At 39.7% G+C, this 18,032-nt stretch overlaps 1 protein-coding gene and 2 non-coding genes across 6 annotated transcripts in view; 2 read left to right on the top strand and 1 right to left on the bottom strand.

Annotated features, from left to right (window-relative positions):
* The first annotated feature begins 2,085 nt into the window (after positions 1-2,085).
* TRNAK-UUU (transfer RNA lysine (anticodon UUU)) lies at positions 2,086-2,158 on the top strand. Its single transcript has one exon. It is a non-coding gene; the product is annotated as a tRNA-Lys (tRNA).
* A 277-nt stretch (positions 2,159-2,435) lies between these two features.
* Positions 2,436-2,508, bottom strand: TRNAK-UUU (transfer RNA lysine (anticodon UUU)). Its single transcript has one exon. It is a non-coding gene; the product is annotated as a tRNA-Lys (tRNA).
* A 5,633-nt stretch (positions 2,509-8,141) lies between these two features.
* Positions 8,142-18,032, top strand: part of MDM4 (MDM4 regulator of p53) — a 43,396-nt gene continuing 33,505 nt past the window's right edge. For 3 of the 4 annotated variants that reach the window (XR_012492925.2, XM_019711392.3, XM_019711397.3), the window contains exon 1: positions 8,142-8,270. The gene's annotated coding sequence lies outside the window, so the exon portion shown is untranslated. Of the gene's footprint in view, positions 8,271-8,339; positions 8,485-18,032 lie in introns of those variants that run through there. The other variant, XM_074322300.2, reaches the window with a different exon arrangement.

Genomic DNA, 18,032 nt, shown 5'->3' with positions numbered 1-18,032 from the left:
TCATGCAACCTCAGGTAGGACTTTGAAGTGTTAACAAACCAAACTTTCAATTTAACTTAAACTTTGCCATTGCCTATACGATAAAATGTTTTTACTTAGCCTGAAATAAACCTGGTCAGCTGTCTCCAATCTGGCCCTTCTCTGCCTCCCTCCAGTCCAGCCAGATTAATTTATTCACTGTCCCCCCAAAACACAACTTGCACTCCCTACTCTCCTTCCAGACTTACTTTTCCTTCCCACTGTGCCTAGCTCACTGCTGTGGAAACAGTGGGTACTCAATAAGCAAATTGCTAGGTTAATCCCATTCAGCCTGTTTGACATTAAACAGTTGGTTTATTATCCTGAAGGAAAGGGTAACAAAGTCATTGGACAGGGAAAAAACTTGAAGTCCCCTTTATTCTTGCCCTTTTAACTGCCTTCCTGTGAAAGAAAAAGTTAGGTATAATACATTTCCACATCTCATTCATAAAAAGAGAACAAGAAGTTTTTACTTGTCTAACAGTGGATATTCAAGAAATGTCTGAATAAATAAATGAATGTCTGTCTGGCTCATTACAATTTCTTTTTTCTTTTTCTATTTTTTCTTATTAAAGTTTATTGAGGTGACAATTGTTAATAAAGTTACATAGGTCTTAGGTGTGCAATGCTAACACATCATCTATATATCACATTGTGTGTTTACCACCCAGGGTCAGTTCTCGTGCTATCACCATATATTTGATCCCTTTTATCCTCCTCATTACAATTTCTTTTGTAAACTGTTGACAGTTAATTGTTTAAACTCATCTCTGATCATGTATTTTCCTTTCTGAAAACTTAAGGGCCCTCATTTGTAATCCCTGACTTTCTGTTCATTCTCGTCTCCTGACACTCTTGTACTCGAATTATTACTGCATTTATTACTTTGTTAAAATTGCTTAAATTCTGGCTTCTGTGAGCAGGATGCGTGTCATACATCTCTGACTCTAGAGCTAGCACAGAGCCTAAGCCTTAGCAGATGATCCATAAATGTTTGTTCAATCGAACCATTCCTTCCCATTACATTCTGAGTTTGCCACTTCTAATCTTAGTCACAATGGGAAAAGTAACAGAGTGGTAAAATTTTAGATTTAGAAGGTATCTTACAGATCCTCTAACCAATTTCCCTCATTTTATAAATGTGGCCTGTTCAGAATCACACAGTTTGTTGGTCTTTGTTCTAAAAGAATCAGACAATTGTCGGAAAGAAATTCCTCCAACTGAGGCTGAGCTATTTTGTTGTTCATTGTGTTCAGAAGCCTCAAGTTCCCAGAAATAAAAATGAATTCCCTTATCAGTTTTTGAAATTTCATAATCCTGTGTTCCACACCCTATGCGTTAAAGTGGATGAAACTGATTTTAGGAAAACCCAGGCTGATCTGGAGACTTTTTATTCTTAATACCGTATGTTGTTCCCACTCTAATAATGCTTTAGAAACTACAATTTGCCTGGAAGAGGGGAAAGGCAAAAATTTAATCAAAATCTAAGTTAAAGGTCTAAGTTCCCTTTCTCTCAACGTAAATTCAGACCCACATTTCCACGGTCACTGCTCTTTTCCTATATTAGCTCCTCTATTCGTGAACCAAATTGTATTATTTCTTCTTTTGTGCTAAGGAATGCTTATCTAACAGGTACATTATCTAGTGAATGGAAATATACTTTTCATTAAAGGGAAAGATACAGTAATCTGGTTCAGTAAAATAACTAAAATTAAGAGGTCTTATTAGGAAAGTGATAGATGGAAGACAGAAGAATTGTAATAAAAAGAGGTTACAACTCTGTCTGAATGTTCAGTTTCATCTTGGTTGCCCATGTTTCTGTAATTTACTACCCTTTAGTTTTAGAGTTTAGTAGATATTGACAGTTTATTAAACATGAAATACGAAAGAACTTGAGGAACAAGGTATTAAATAAATGGAGAAAAAATAGAAAAGCGAATGTTCATTTTTCTTTATGTTGCTGAATAAATACTTTAAATCAAATTAAAATCTAGATTTAATTTTTTGGAGAGGGAATTTTTTTTAGAATTATAACAAGTAAATAAAAGAAGAGAATTTTGCAAGAGCGCCCGGATAGCTCAGTCGGTAGAGCATCAGACTTTTAATCTGAGGGTCCAGGGTTCAAGTCCCTGTTCGGGCGGTCGGTATTTTTCGTACCCTGGTTACCAAATATACGAAAATTGCAATCCTTAAGCGTATTTCTATTTTAAGTTGATTCATTTCATTTTTCATTGATTTCAGAATATGCTATATAAACATGTTCTCAGGGAAGAAAGAGACTATGGAAAATCACTGAATTCCATAGCGATTATGGGAGTATTACACGGTGGTTTCCCAACGGAAAACAATTTGTTTTTTCAGATTGCTAGTGAGTGAAAAAGAAAAACACCACAATGAAGACGGAAGTTAAAGGTAGACGCCCGAACAGGGACTTGAACCCTGGACCCTCAGATTAAAAGTCTGATGCTCTACCGACTGAGCTATCCGGGCTCTCGTGAGAAACTGCCGCTGCTGCAATCCCTTACATAAGAATAAGGAACCTTGTGTAATCAATTCCTTCTTTTTGTGACACCGTTTTAAACCCAAGAAAGCTCGGAATTTATATGATAAAGAAACCTAAACCAGCATTTCACCAGCATTACCAGCTAATTCAGAATTGCGAGATATTTATGTGCCTAATAATCGGTGCAGGATTACGAGAACGGCGAGGTACGTCACTTTTGAAGCGCGTAGTGACATCAGGTCTATTAGACTAAATCATAACAGGGTGGATATCAGTTCTAAAACCTACCCGACAACAGCAAAAAAAAAAAAAAAAAAAAAAAAAAAAGGGTATGCTGTTTTAAAGCTATCAGTTGAACTGCTGAAAGCGGGAGAAAGGACCCTGCAGAGGGTGATAGTGAGATTGTTTTTTAAGTAATTTTAAGCGATTCAAACCCCGGAGGAAGTCACTAGAAATGACCTTGGGGGCAGAAGCCCTATTAAACCAGAGACTGCAAAGCCGAACATGCCAGCAAAGAGATTAAATCCTATTCATTTTTTTAAGGCCCCACTCAAATGATACCTCTTCTACAAAACCTTCAATGATTATGTTAAATGTGAAGAAAAGATTAATTCAAAAGGTGTAGACTCACATACAGCTTATACATTCAGTAATTGGATCTCTCTATCATAGCATGCACAAAAACCAGTTCCAAATGAGTTAAAGGCCTACATGTGAAAAGCAAATCTTTAGAAGAAAATATATGAGAGTATCTTTTTGATCCAAAGACAGAAGAATTTCTTAAATAATATACAAAAAAAGAAAAGCAAAACATAAAGAAAATAAATTTGACTTCATTAACAAAACTTTTGTTCATCAAAAAACAATTCAAAAAGTGAAAACAAACTATAGACTTGAAGATGTTATTTGTAATACATATAATCAAGAAAAATTAATATCCAGATTATATATAAGGAACCCCTACAAATCATAAGAAAAAGACAAACCAATAGAAAAATGGGCAAAACATGAACAGGCAATTCATAGACGAGTAACCATAGTTAATAAATATGAAAAATGCTCAACCTTACTAATAATCATGGACACATAAATCAAACCACCATGAGAAACTATTTCACATCTATCACATTATTTTTTAAATAATCTGTCAATACCAAGGAATGGCAAAGATGTGGAGCAACAGAATTCTTATGCATACCTATGAGGAGTGTCTACTTCTACAAGAACTTTGGAGAGCATTTTGTCATGATCTAATAGAATTGACAATGTGTTGTGACCCAATAATTCTACTCCCGAGAGTGTACATGGAGCATTCATTACTGCATGGACTAAATTGTGTCCCCCTCCCCAAATTCATATCTTTAATTCCTAGCCCCTAGTATCTCCCTTTGGGGATAGGCCTTTTACAGAGGTCATTAAAGTAAAATGGGGTTCATACGGGTTGGCCCTAATCCAATATGACTGGTAGACTTATAAGAAGAGATTAAGACACAGACAATGCACACAGACTGAGGGGCAAACCTGAGAGGACATATCGAGAAGGAGACCATCTGCAAGCCAAGGAGAAAGGTTTCAAAAGAAACATAACCTCCCAACATCTGGATCATGTACTTCTAACACCCAGAACCGAGAGAAAATAAATTTCTGTTGTTTGAATCACCCAATTTATGGTATTTTGTTTTGGCAGCCTTAGAAAACTAGTACAATTACTATATAGCAACTCATTATACAATTCAATACATTACAACATTACTAAACAATAATGAAAATTGTAACTCATGATTTAACATTGTTGAATTTCACAGTGAAGCAAAAATGCAAGTTGCAGTAGAATACATACAGTTTAATGCCATCTATAAAAATTTAAAAAGCATGAAATATTTTTTAAGGAATATATATACACATAAATCCTAAAAGTCTAAAGAAATGCATGGCAGGGATAAATACCAAACTCAGGATAGTGGTTCCCTCTGGAGTTGAAAGAGGGAGATGCCATAGCAGAAGGGACTAACAGGGAACTTTTTTGTATAAGGTATTCTTTTATAGGAAGAGCGGTGGGGAAAAGATTATAGTCTTTATACCTTTTGTATATCTGAAGTAGTTCATTATAATTTTTTAGAAAGGCTATAGACCAATAACATTGACTTCTTATTCTTTAGCACTACAAGGGGCCTTGTAAAAATTGTCTAATTCAGCCATTGTATTTTACAGATTGAGAAACTGAAGAATTGTTAACTCTGGTTTCTAGAAATAACTAGACTAAACCCAAATTTCCTGTCTCTATTAAGTAAATGACTTGTGAGTATCATTCTTAGAGAAGGAAGTGGTGATCACTGAGTCAGTTAAGAGCTTGTTAAACCAATTTCATTTTCTTTTTTGGTATGATTACTTGACTAGAAGAAGAAATACTACAGTTATGGTTTATTTTTATTATAGCAATTATTTAATGAAATTTTATGAACTCCTTGGAAAAGGGTAAAGAAATGCTGCCAGATATGGACCACTATTAAATAGGATCACCAGTAGTGTTGTAAACACAACACTAGAAGATGAATCAGTGTCACCCACGAGGGGAAAAATCTCTATTCTTAATCATGTCCTATTCAACATATTTATCAAAGCTTTAAATGGAGACAAATTAAATATGTTGATCAAAACTCCAGGCAAGGCTAACTACGTCATTGCACTTACTACATTCTCTTTACCTACACAGTGTGACTCCTCCTGTAGACAGATTCCAGGTCTTGTTTTGAAATTCTCCAGGTTGGTGCTTGGTATACAGTAGGTGTTCAACAAGTATTTGTTGATCTTAAACTGAATTGCATGACAGGATAATAATTCCAAGAATACAGGACACAGGAAGGGACCTAAACTAACCAGATACTATTTAAAAGATACAAAACAAATTCCTGTTTGAGAATTAAAAAAAAATAAAATTGCACAAAAGGAGATGAGAAATAGTTGACAGTGGTACATACAAAAGAGCTCCTAGGTTATGCCAGAAATAGAGTCAGGTGCAATGTGCAAATTAGGGGAGGCCATTACCCCATTATATTTTGCACAGGTCTGTATCTAGTTCTGGGAGCCACATTTCAAGCAGGATGAACAGGTTCAGAAGATGTCTACTAGGGTGGCAAGGGGGCTTTGAAGCCATGTCAAATCCAACCACCTGAGCCACCGGGCGGGCCCTAGATATGATATTTAATTAATTAATTAATTTTTCAATAAATACTATAAATGTATTTTCTCTTCCTTATGATTGTCTTAACATTTTCTCTTCTCTAGCTTAATTTATTGTGAAAATACAGTATATAATGCATATAACATACAAAATATGTGTTTATCAACTCTTATCAGTAAGGCCTCCAGACAACAGTAGGCTATTAGCAGTGCTAAAGAAAAAAACACAGGCCCCAAATGGCATAATTTGTACTGAAAGTCCATGATATTGTTAGGTAGAAGTTAGAAAACGTAGAAGGAGGAGGGTGGAAGGGGGCCCACAGTGCCTGCAGAAAAAGCTCATAGCTATTAGGTTGGTGCAAAAGTAATTGCGGTTTAAAAGGTTAAAAATAACTGCAAAAACTGCAATTACTTTTGCATCAACCTAATAGCTTGGATTAACTGCCTCAAGCAACTATCTGTTTTTATGACAACAGATGACCAGAGGTGGTCTGGAGCAAGATAAGGATCTTAATCAACAGACCTCCACCCATCTGAGGAGGTCATGCCTTCCTGTGGAAGGCACCACTTTCCCCACCAAATCAATATGTAACTCCCTCCCTCACCCCATGCAGCAAATCTTAAGTCCTTGGGACAAGGGCTCTCTCTCTCTGTCTCTCTCTCTTTTCCACCTCAGCTACACCTGTTCTCTATGTGTCTCTCTCTCTCTTCCCCTCCCTCTCTCGCCCTCTCTCACCTTGGCTAGGCCTGTTCTCTTCCCTAAGAATTTATCTCTACTAAACTCTGCTTGTACACTAATCAGCTTGCTGAACTTTGATTCTTCACTGCATCAGCAAGAAGAATCGAGACTCCCGTAACAATACCAAACCTAGATTTAATGCCTGATCTAAGTGCAGTTTCAACCTCTCCCAAACATATAATCCTTTTTTTTTCTCCAGACATACAATCTTAATCAACCAGTTTGGAGTTTTCTGGTCGAGCAGAAGGAAGGTAATCTGTCACAGGGGCCCTTCCATCCCACCATAGAAAGAGGAAGCAATCTGTTAAGCCATATTTAGGCCAGGAGCAGAAACCTCGTCTTGAAAGCCATCTTGTCTTGATCCTGTCTTGCTTTATCTCCTAAGTACCTGTGATCAGCAGGCCTGGGCTGTCCAACTGCGACCTGGGGCCAGGGTGTGGAGCTGGAGGGCTCGGTCATGCCCTGGGGGAACGGCCTCCTTTACCCCGCCTATAAAACTCCATACTCCTCTTTGCTTGAGGAGGTTATGGTCTTTTCTAGCCTGACCTCCCGCAGCTCCCGTGTGACTCATTCCTCCAGCCAACACAATCTGCAGGGTAAAATCTTCCTGGGGGCAGGGTGTGGGGGAAAGGTGTCCTGGCCCCCAAATAGTCCTTTCTTGTGTTTGTTACTAGTTCCCTTGCTCCACCTTTCTTCCTATAAAAATCTTCCATTTTTGTACAAACCCTCAGAGCACCTTTCTAGTTACTAGATGGGATGCGGCCCAATTCATGAATCACTTAACAAAGCCAATTAGATCTTTGTATTTACTTGGTTGAATTTTGTCACTTAACAGTAGTTAAGTTTTTTTGGGAATCAAAAGTTATAAGCAGATTTTTGACTGCATGGGGTCAGGGCCCCTAACCCTGTAGTGTAGTTCATGGGTTAACTGTAGTTAAAGACTCTGATGGAATTTTTAGTCTGCAGAAAAACAAAGGAGAGAGTTAGAGATGGGACTTGGTAACTGTCTTCAAATAACTGAATAATAGTATTCATATTGGGAAGGATGAAGCCTTATTCCTCTTCCAGGTGCAGAACTGAAACCAATAGAAATTGCAAAATAACACATTTCAGCTCAGAAAATCGTCTGACATTTAGAATCATCCTGAAATAAAATGAGGTATTTGGGGGAGGCAATGCCATCTGAGACTGGCCTTTTACACGGGTAGGATTAGAGATGACCTGGTTGTGATCCAAATAAGCTCCATCTCAGTGGTCTTTGCACCTCTTTTAGCATTTACCACATATCTGCTAGTGATTCTGGTCTAATCTCCCCCAATTAGCGACATTAGGCTGCTGTTTCCCTTCTTCGGCCTCCTCTGGGGAGTAAGAACGAGTAAGTTAACGCTGAGAAACAGCGGGAGGGGCTTTTTTCTGACGAGCTGAAGGCTGCCTCTGACGATGCTCTTAGGTTTGTCCGCTCCCAGCTTTTTGATCTCCTGGCTCACATCTTCAAATATCACAAGACCCCACCCGTTCCTGAAATTCCTGAAATGTTCGCTCTTGAAACCTCACAGCTCTTCGTCATCCAGGCCGCGCGACTCTCTGGCCCGGACTAGGAAGTCTACTCTATGGTACGGAGCGCTCATCCTCTCTAGCTCTCTAGCCCGCCAACAGTTGACCATCTATGGTTCCCGGAGGCCTCACCGGAAGTTCTAGTGAGAGAGCTTGGGGAGGCCGGAAGTTGCTCCCTCGTTGCTCGCGGTTTCAAATTGCTGCTGCGGCCTGAGGCCCTGTAACTGACGTCCTCGTTCCCCCGCGTTCAGGGTGGGAGCCCCTTGTGGAGCGGCAGTAAGTTGTGGCTTTTTGGCTTCGTTGGCGAGGCGCCAGGAGGCGGGGGCGGGAAGCGGGGAGCCGGCGGCTGCGCGGCCGGTTCCGCGGCCCGGAGCGGGCAGAGCGGCGGGAGGAGCTTGCAGCCTGGGTGGCGACCTTGGGACGGCCGCGCCGGGCGGAAGAAGGGCTGGCGGGTGAAGGGTTGTGAGAGTATGACCCGCGGCTGCGGAAGGTAAAAATGGAGATGGAATGATGTGATGCGGGTTGGCCAACAGGTTACAGACCTCAAATCGAAATGATTGACCATATTTAACTGGACGCAGAATTTGAGAAATACTGACACTTCGGAGGAAAGAGGTGGGAGGGAGAGAGGGAGGCGGGGCGGCTGACAGGGAGGTGTCTCAAGATTTTAAGATAATACCTTTCAGGGCTGAGTATCACCCGTCGCAGGTACAGGACTGATTGTTGGAAGAATGCTAATTTGGGGGCTACAACCAGGCCTCCCCAAACAGAGTATCGAGAGACGGGGCTCGGGAGCATGTGTTTTAGCTCACCTCCCTGGTGAGTCCTGTACGCTCTGAAGTTTGAAAAGCACCTTTAAAGCGACTCCTGGAGAAAATGCTCCTGCGTTTTCCCTTCGTCAGTACTGGTCAGGATCACAACTTTTAATAGTCTTAAAAAATAAAACTAAAGTAGTGAGTGCCTGGTTAAAAAAGGCACACAGTATAGGTGAGTGAAGTCAATCCATCATCCCTAACCCGTTTCCTCCTCAGGCTGGCTGCTGTTAACTGCTGGATGTTATATCATTCCTGACTTTTCTACACATACTCACATGTAAACAGCAGTTGGGATAGTTTAGCATTGCTCTGTACCTTTGAGTTTTTCAAATAATATCAGGGACAGCTTTCCATAAAGTATACATAAAATACTTCCTTTTAAAGACTTGAGTAGTGTTGTATTATAGGGTTGTACAACAGTTTCTTTAACCAATTCACCACTGATGGATTTTTAGTTTGTTTCTTGGCATGTTGTTTGTTTTGTAAACTGCTGGCGTATACACTTGCACACACTTCCATCTTTGTAGATGCATAGCAGACCTGGTAAGAACTAAAACGTCTGAACAGTAGTTTCTTTTTTCAAAAGGAAAAATAAATTTTTTTAAAAGATTTTTATTAAGATAGAGCTAATATACAATATTATATTAGTTTTCAGGTGTGTATCATAGTTATTCAACAGAATTCACCTGGCCCTATACAGAGTTATTGCCATATTATTGGTTATATTTCCTGTGCTAAAGAAGTGATCACCATGATAAGTCCAGCAAACCACCTGGCACTGTACCACGCTATTACAATATTATTGACTATATTTCCTTTGCTGTATATTACATCCCCAAGACTTAGTTGTTTTATATCTGAAACTTTGAACCTCTTATTCTTCTTTATCCTCCCCGCTTTTTAATTTTTCAATTAGAGTTCCATTCAATATTATATTAGTTTCAGGTGTACAGCAAAGTGGTTAGACATATAATTTAGTGATCCCCCTGACTAGTACCCACCTGACACTATCAACAGTTATTACTAAATTATTGATTATATTCCCTATACTTTACATTCCCATGACTATTCTGTAACTACCAATTTGTAAATCTTAATCCCTTCACTTTTTTCACTCTGTCCCCAACTCCCCTCCCACCTATCACCATGATAGATCTAGTACCCGTCTGACACCACACATAGTTACTACAATATTATTGACTGTATTTCTTATATCCTATATCCGCATGACTACTGTGTAACAACCAATTTGTACTCTTTGATCCCTTCCACTTTCCACCTACTCCCAACCCTCCTCCCTTCTGGCAACCTTCAAAATGTTCTCTGTATCTATGAGTTTGTTTCTGTTTTGTTTGTTTATTCTTTAGATTCCACTTATAAGTGAAATCATATGACGCTTGTCTTTCACTGTCTGACTTACTACACTCAGCACAATGCTCTCTAAGTGCATTCATGTTGTCACAGATGGCAAGATTTTGTTCTTTTTTACTGCTCGGTAATATTCTATTGTATATATGCACCACCTCTTCTTTATCCATTCATCCATTCAGGGCCACCCAGGCTGCCTTCATATCTTGGCTATTGTAAATAATGCTGCAATGAAAATATTGGATGAGCATGTTCCTTCAGAGTAGCATTTTGGGTTTCTTCAGATAAATACCCAGAAATGGGATTACTAGGTCCTTCTTTGTCTCTTGTTACAGTCTTTGACTTGAAGTCTATTTTGTCTGGTTTAAGTATTGCTACTTCAGTTTTTAGTTGTTTGTTTGTTTCCATTTTCATGAAATATCTTTTTCCATTCCTTTACTTTCAGTCTGTGTGTGTCTTTCAATCCGAAGTAAGTCTCTTGTAAGCAGCACATACATTCAGCTCTCCTATTTTCTTTTATTATTAAAATCTATTGGGGTGACAATGGTTAGTAAAATTACATAGGTTTCAAGCGTACAATTCTGTAATACATTATCTATGTACAATTCTGTAATACATTATCTATATATCACATTGTGTGTTCACCACTCAGTCAGTTCTCCTTCCATCACCGTATATTTGCCCCCCTTTACCCTCTTCTATCCTCCTCCTCCCTCTCATATCTTTTGATTGGAGCATTTATTCCATTTACATTGAAAGTAATTGTTGATAGGTATGTAGTTATTGCCATTTTATTCATATTTTTTATTTTTATTTTTTTCATCTTAAAAATGTCCCTCTAAGATTCCTTGTAATACTGGTTTGGTGGTGATGAACTCCTTTAGCTTTTTCTTGTCTGGGAAGCTCTTTATCTGTCCTTTTATTCTAAATGATAGTTTTGCTGGGTAGAGTAATCTTGGTTGTAGTTCCTTGCTTTTTATTCCTTGGAATATTTTCTGCCAATTCTTTCTGGCCTGCAAAGTTCCTGTTGAGAAATCAGTCTTATGGGATCTCCCTTGTAGGTCACTAACTGCTTTTCTCTTGCTGCTTTTGAGATTCTCTCTTTGTCTTTAACATTCGGCATTTTAATTATGATGTGTCTTGGTGTGGGTCTCTTTGGGTTCATCTTGTTTGGCACTCTGTGCTTCCTGGCCTTTTATATCTATTTTCTTTGCCAGGTTAGGGAAGTTTTCTGTCATTATTTCTTCAAATAGATTTTCGATTCCTTGCTCTCTCTCTTCTCCTTCTGGTACCCCTATAATGCGAATGTTGGTACACTTGATATCGTCTTGGAGGCCCCTTAAACTCTCCTCATTTTTTAGGATTCTTTTTCTTTTTGCTATTCTCATTGGGTGTTTTCTGCTACCTTCTAAATCACTGATTTGATCCTCTGCTTCATTTACTCGATTAATGCCCTGTAATGTGTTCTTCATTCCATTATTGTATTCTTTATTTCTGACTGGTTCTTTTTTATATTTTCTGTCTCTGTTTTGAAGTTCTCCCTGAGATCATTGAGCATCCTTATGACCAGTGTTTGGAACTCTGCGTCTGGTAGATTGCTTGTCTCCATATTGTTTAGTTCTGTTTTGGAGCTTTGTTCTGTTTTTTTTTTTTTTTTTATTTGGGACATGTTTCTTTGTCTCCCCATTTTGGCCGCCACCCTGTGTTTGTTTCTATGTATTAGGTAGGGCTGCTATGTCTCCCTGTCTTAGTAGAGTGGCCTTATGTAGTACGTGTGCTGTGGGGTTCGGTGGTGCAGTGTTTCTGGTCACCTGAGCCACACACTCCAGGTGTATCCCTTTTGTGGGTTCTGTGTGCCCTATTGTAGTTCAGCCTTCGTTGCTGTTTGCACATTAATGGGAGGTATTGACCCTCCGGCTCATTGGTTGTGAGGACTGGTCTTGACTACAGTGGAAGCATTGTGGTGCAGGGGCTGACCCTACAGAGCAGATCTGCCTCAGCAGGACTCTGGTACCTGCCCAGTCCCCTTGGGTGTGTCCTCCTTGAAGGCGCTGGGTGATGCTCCAGCTCATTTCTTTCTTTCTTTCTTTTTTTAATATTTATTGGGGAATATTGAGGGACAGTATGTTTTTCCAGGACCCATTAGCTCCATGTCAAGTTGTTGTTTTCAATCTAGTTGTGGAGGGCGCAGCTCAGTTCCAGGTCAAGTCATTGTTTTCAATCTAGTTATGGAGGACTCAGCTCACTGGCCCACGTGGGACTCGAACTTGCAACCTTGGTCTTATGAGCACTGTGCTCTAACCATCGAGCCAACGGGTTGCCCACCAACGGCTCAGCTCCAAGCTCAAGCCGTTGCCTCTCACTGGTCCATGTGGGAATTGAACTGGTAACCTTGTTGTTAAGAGCTCACGCTCTAACCAACTGAGCCATCCGGCTGCCCCAGGACACCTTTTTTTTTTTTCCCCCCCAGGACGCCTTTTTTAAAGGGTTTTTATCATGTAGATTCAGAAGGATTTTTATCATACAGATTGCCTCTTTCTATGAGGGTGGAGAGTACCCATATTGACTACTTAATAGTTTGACTGGAAAAGTCCAGAATGGTTGATTAAGATTACATTTCTGGGAGAGGTTGAAACTGCAATTTGGTCAGATAGGTTTGGTATCGTGGGCTTTTAGCACGAGTGATTCCATTTTGGGCCTGTGGTTTTTTTCTTTAACACTCTCGTGTAGCTGGTTGAAAGAATCAGACAGTAGTGTTTCATAGAGGTCCTTAGCGCTCTAAAGTATTCATAAAAATGATTAATTTTGCTAACTTCTGACAAGAAGTTTTTAATTAGTCTTTTTTTTTTTTTTTTAAAGTCATTTCTTTCTTTTTTTTTTTATTTATTGGGGAAGGGGAACAGGACTTTATTGGGGAACAGTGTGTACTTTCAGAACTTTTTTCCAAGTCAAGTTGTTGTCCTTTCAATCTTAGTTGTGGAAGGCGCAGCTCAGCTCCAGGTCCAGTTGCTGTTTTCTAGTTGCAGGGGGCACAGCCCACCATCCCTTGTGGGAGTCGAACCGGCAACCTTGTGGTTGAAAGGACGAGCTCCAACCAACTGAACCCTCCGGGAGCTCAGCTCAAGGTGCCATGTTCAATTTTAGTTGCAGGGGGCGCTGCCCACCATCCCTTGCAGGACTCGAGGAATTAAACTGGCAGCCTTGTGGTTGAGAGCCCACTGGCCCATGTGGGAATCGAACCGGCAGCCTTCGGAGTTAGGAGCATGGAGCTCTATCCGCCTGAACCACCGGGCCGGCCCCTTTAATTAGTCTTAAAATCACAGTTGTCTTCCGGGGTAAAAGTTTGAAGATGAGATGTAGGAATCTCTTGGACTAAGTGTAGGGTAAGAACCACTCATCATCATTGAGAAATGAGGAGGACTGTTTTTGTTTTTTTATTTCAATCTACTAGGGGACACATAAAAACATAAATGTAATGTGGTGTTTTAATAGATGTGCTCTGGTGTCATCAGCCTCTCTTGCAGAATCAGAAAAGCCTTGACAAGGAAGTGACTTTTGACCTAGAACAATGAGTAAGAATTTTTGAGAACAGAAAATAGCGCATAGAAGAAGAGAAAGGATAGGTGCTAAGGCAGTGGCTTTCAAACTTTTATAACCGTGTCTTCCTGTAAAAATAAATTTTGTATTATGATTCAGTATACATAGGAAGGGTAGTGGTTAAGTGCTCTGTCTTTGCAGACCATGATTTTGGGCAACTTATCTTCCTCTTTGCCTTAAGTCCCTCTTCTGAAAATGAGGACAATAATATATCTACCTCGTAGGATCTCTGTAAGGATTAGATGAGTTATTGTCTGACAATTAAAATCGCGAACTCATCCTAGAAAAAGTGCTACATACCTATTGCTGAATATCACTACGGTCACCTTCAAAGTACTCCCCTTGGGAAGCTATGCACCGACGCCAGTGCCTAGTCCACCCTTCAAAGCAATTTTGGAACTCTTTTTCTGGAATGGCCATCAGAGCTATCACCATATTACCCTTGATGTCCTGAATGTCATTCAGATGTCTTCCTTTCAATATTTCCTTTATCTTCGGGTAAAGAAAGAAGTCATTGGGGGCCAGATCAGGTGAGTAGGGAGGCTGTTCCAATACAGTTATTTGTTTACGGGCTAAAAACTCCCTCACAGACAGTGCCACATGAGCTGGTTGGTGTAGTCATGATGCAAGAGCCATGAATTGTTGGCAAAAAGTTCAGGTTGTTTCTTCTAACTTTTTCCCGCAGCCTTTTCAGTACTTCCAAATAGCAAACTTGGTTAACTGTCCGTTTGGTACAAATTCAAAACGAATATTCCCCCTGATATCAAAGAAGTTTAGCAACATCATTTTGACTCTTGATTTGGACTGATGGAACTTTTTGGTCATGGAGAATTGGCTGACTTCCATTGTGCACTTTGACGCTTTGTTTCAGGGTCATGTTGGTATACCCATGTTTTATCACCACTGATAACACGGCCCCAAACATCCTCTTGCTTCTCCAAAAGGTCTTGGCAAACTTCGACTTTGACTCTCCTTTGCTTTTGTTCATCGGTGAGTTCCTTCGGGACCCTTTTTTTTTTTTTTTGTCGCAGATCACAGTGGCCCATGCGGGGATCGAACTGGTAACCTTGGTGTTATTAGCACCACGCTCTCACCAACGGAGCTAACCAGCCAGCCCGGGACCATTTTTGCACACCTTTTTCATGCCAAGATTTTCAGTTACGATTTTCCTGTTTCTCTACTGATGTTTAGTTGGTCTGCTATTCTCACAGTCAGCCAACGATTTTGATGCACAATTCGACAAATTTTTGCAATGTTTTTTCCAGTTCTGCTCATTACTGGTGCCCTGACCTCTCTTCATCAGTGACGTGTTCCTGCACCTCAGAAAAATGTTGAATCCATTTGTACACTGCCATTTTCTTCATCGAATTATCCCCATAAACTTGGACTAACAGGTCCCTGATTTTACTTCCACTCTTGCCAAGTTTAACGAGGAATTTAATGTTTGTTCGTTGCTCTAATTGAAGTTCAGACATTTTTGCGATGGCACACAAAACATGCAACAACAATAATGAACGCCACACAGCAAGACACCACCACACATCAACACGAACACAGCTGTGAGACACTGTTGTACCAAGGTTATGAAACCTTACTGAACTGTTTTAGGGTGCTGCCAATGTGAGCGCACGGTGGCAAGTTCGCAAAGTTAGACCTCGTATAAAGTGCTTTAAAGAGTGCTGACACAAAAGTGCTTAACTGTGATAAGTCTCGGCTATTTTCAATAACATGTTTACCTTTGTTCACTTTTATTTTCTATTCAACTTCTTTAATGGAGGGGAGGGGTTAAGACCCAGTAGGGTACAACTTGTAGGTTGAAAAATCTCTACTAAAAACAGAGGTAGTGAAAGAAAATTACATAAACTTATTATGAAATAAATTATATTAAAAACAAAGGTAATAAATACTCAAAATTCAACAAAACAGGTGAGTGGTAAAAATGTAAGAAATTGAGTTTCATGCATCAGGGTGGGTGGTGAGTGGTGAAAATGGAGACTTGGAGTAGGGTACCGAGATGGAATGGAGAGGACATTGCAGACTTCATGAAAGCTTATGGGCACATCCCAGTGAGGCTCTTAAGGTTTTGGAAATGGGAGAGCCTGCTGCGTTAGCTCTACAGGTCCATGGAGGATAGTCCTTCACTGTTAAAACCCTCAGAAACACAGGGTATTTGGCCTGCCCTGGGGTATTCCTAGTTCTGCTGTATTATCTTTCAGTATACACATCTCTTGAGGGAGAGTCCTTTTGAAAGCAAGCAAAGAAAACTGTGAAAAGGACTTTCTTCCCTCATTCACTTAAAAGGCATAGTCTTTTCAGCTGTTTATATTCATCCTTAGGGTTTCTTATTGAATGGAAAGAAACACATCCCCAGAGAGCCAAAGCAGTACAAGTTAGTGATACTGAGTCTTTTACTATAACGACTATTTTCCAAGAGTGTTAGTTTTTTCAAGATAACAATAGATAAACAGAATTTTTGTGATCTCCCCTGTCCCCACATTTGGTGTGTACTATTCAATAAGGTAATTAAAACCTATTGTTTTAATTCAGTACTATTTTTTTCTACTTTTTCCACCTTTTAATGAAATCTTTTAAAGCATATCACACATACATCATTTTGTATATCAGGATGTTAATTCTTACGAAGTCAGGATTTAATAAAAAATTAACCACAGTGCCTTTCTACAATCAACAGTGGGTATCTCATACCTAGTATATAATTCATAGTTTCCTGGTTATTTCGGGGAAGAAAAGACATTCTACAGATGGCTTGTTTGAATCAGGACTTCAACAAGGTCCACACATTGTGTTAGGTCTCCCTACAACCATACCCTCCACTGGAGGTCCTATAGAATTTCTTACATTCTGTATTTGGCTGATTGCCTGGTTTTATATTGTGTACTTATTTCTCTACTCTCAATTTGTCCTACAAACAGGTAGTTAGCATTTAGATCAAGAAGCTTGATTGAATTTGAATTTTTTGGGCCAAGAATACTTCATAGGAGGTACTGGGTGCTTATTACGTAATGTGTGAATGACCCTCTTTTAGAGATAAGTTTGGTCAGTGGGTTAAGTGTGTAAGTTTCCTCCATGTGATTTAAAGTCCTCCCTCCCCCACTATTTCACTTCAATGTTTTTAGCATCTATTAATGATTTGTTGAGGAGGTGACATTTAACCCGAGACTGGAAGGTTTAGGATGAGTCAGTCTTGTACAGAACTCAGAGTGCTCAAATGAAGGAACAGTGTGTGCAAAGGCCCTGAAGCAGGAAGCAAAGGCCCTGTTTGAGAAACCAAAAGATCAATGTGGCTGGTGTGCAGCGCGTATGGCTTTCCCTGTGGTTATGTTTGTAGAGCAGAAGTGAGCTATGGAGCAGGGCCTGGCACTGTAGGATTGGTTTTTTTGTTTGTTTCTGTTTTTGTATTTTAATCCTGGCTATAATTTGGAGTTTGAATTGAAATGGGGTTAGAGAGACCAATCTATTGCAGTGATGCAGGAAAGAAATGACACTTTTTTGTTTGGGGACATAGTCATGAAGATAAAGAGGAGGAAGGAAGGAGTGGTTTTGCAAGATTTATTTAGGAGTTAAAATCTGTAAGGTTTGATGATGTGATAGTGGTGGAGGCGGGAGAGATTAAAATGACTCCTAACTTTCTGGTTTGAGCAACAGAAAATAACTACAGTTGACCCTTGAACAATGTGGGGGTTAGGGGTCCCGACACCCCACCACCACCACCCCAATTGAAAATTCGTGGATAACTTTGACTTCCCCAAAACCTTACCAGTAATAGGTACAGGAAACATTACTGATAACATGAACAGTTGAACACATGGTTTGTATATTATATGTATTGCATACTGTATTCTTACAATAAAGTAAGCTAGAGAAAATGTTTCTAAGAAAATCATAAGAAAAATACATTTACAGTTATTTATTGAAAACAAAATACATGTACAAGTGGAGTGGACCAGTGCACTCAAACCCATGTTCAAGGGTCCACTATACCAAACTGGCAGCATAGTATAGTGACAAAGGACTTTGTTAAGCCTCATTTTTCTCTTTTCAGGAGTGACTGACATTATCTAATCCTGCTGTACTCAAAAGAGATTCCAAGTGGAAAAGGGATATGTCTTGCTTTGGATTCATTCTCTGACACACGTCCTTGAACAATGCCTTTGTTCATGATGTTCTTCCCTCTCATTTCCCCAGTATTCTACCATTTGAAAATCCTTCCATGTCTGTCTTTATTCCCTCTCATTCC

Source organism: Rhinolophus sinicus, chromosome 11 (assembly GCF_057876585.1).
Source record: "Rhinolophus sinicus isolate RSI-liver-muscle chromosome 11, RSI-T2T, whole genome shotgun sequence".
In the NCBI taxonomy this organism is placed as follows: Eukaryota; Metazoa; Chordata; class Mammalia; order Chiroptera; family Rhinolophidae; genus Rhinolophus; species Rhinolophus sinicus.
The sequence above is the reverse complement of the archived record's forward strand: the minus strand, read 5'-3'. Positions and strand labels throughout refer to the sequence as shown.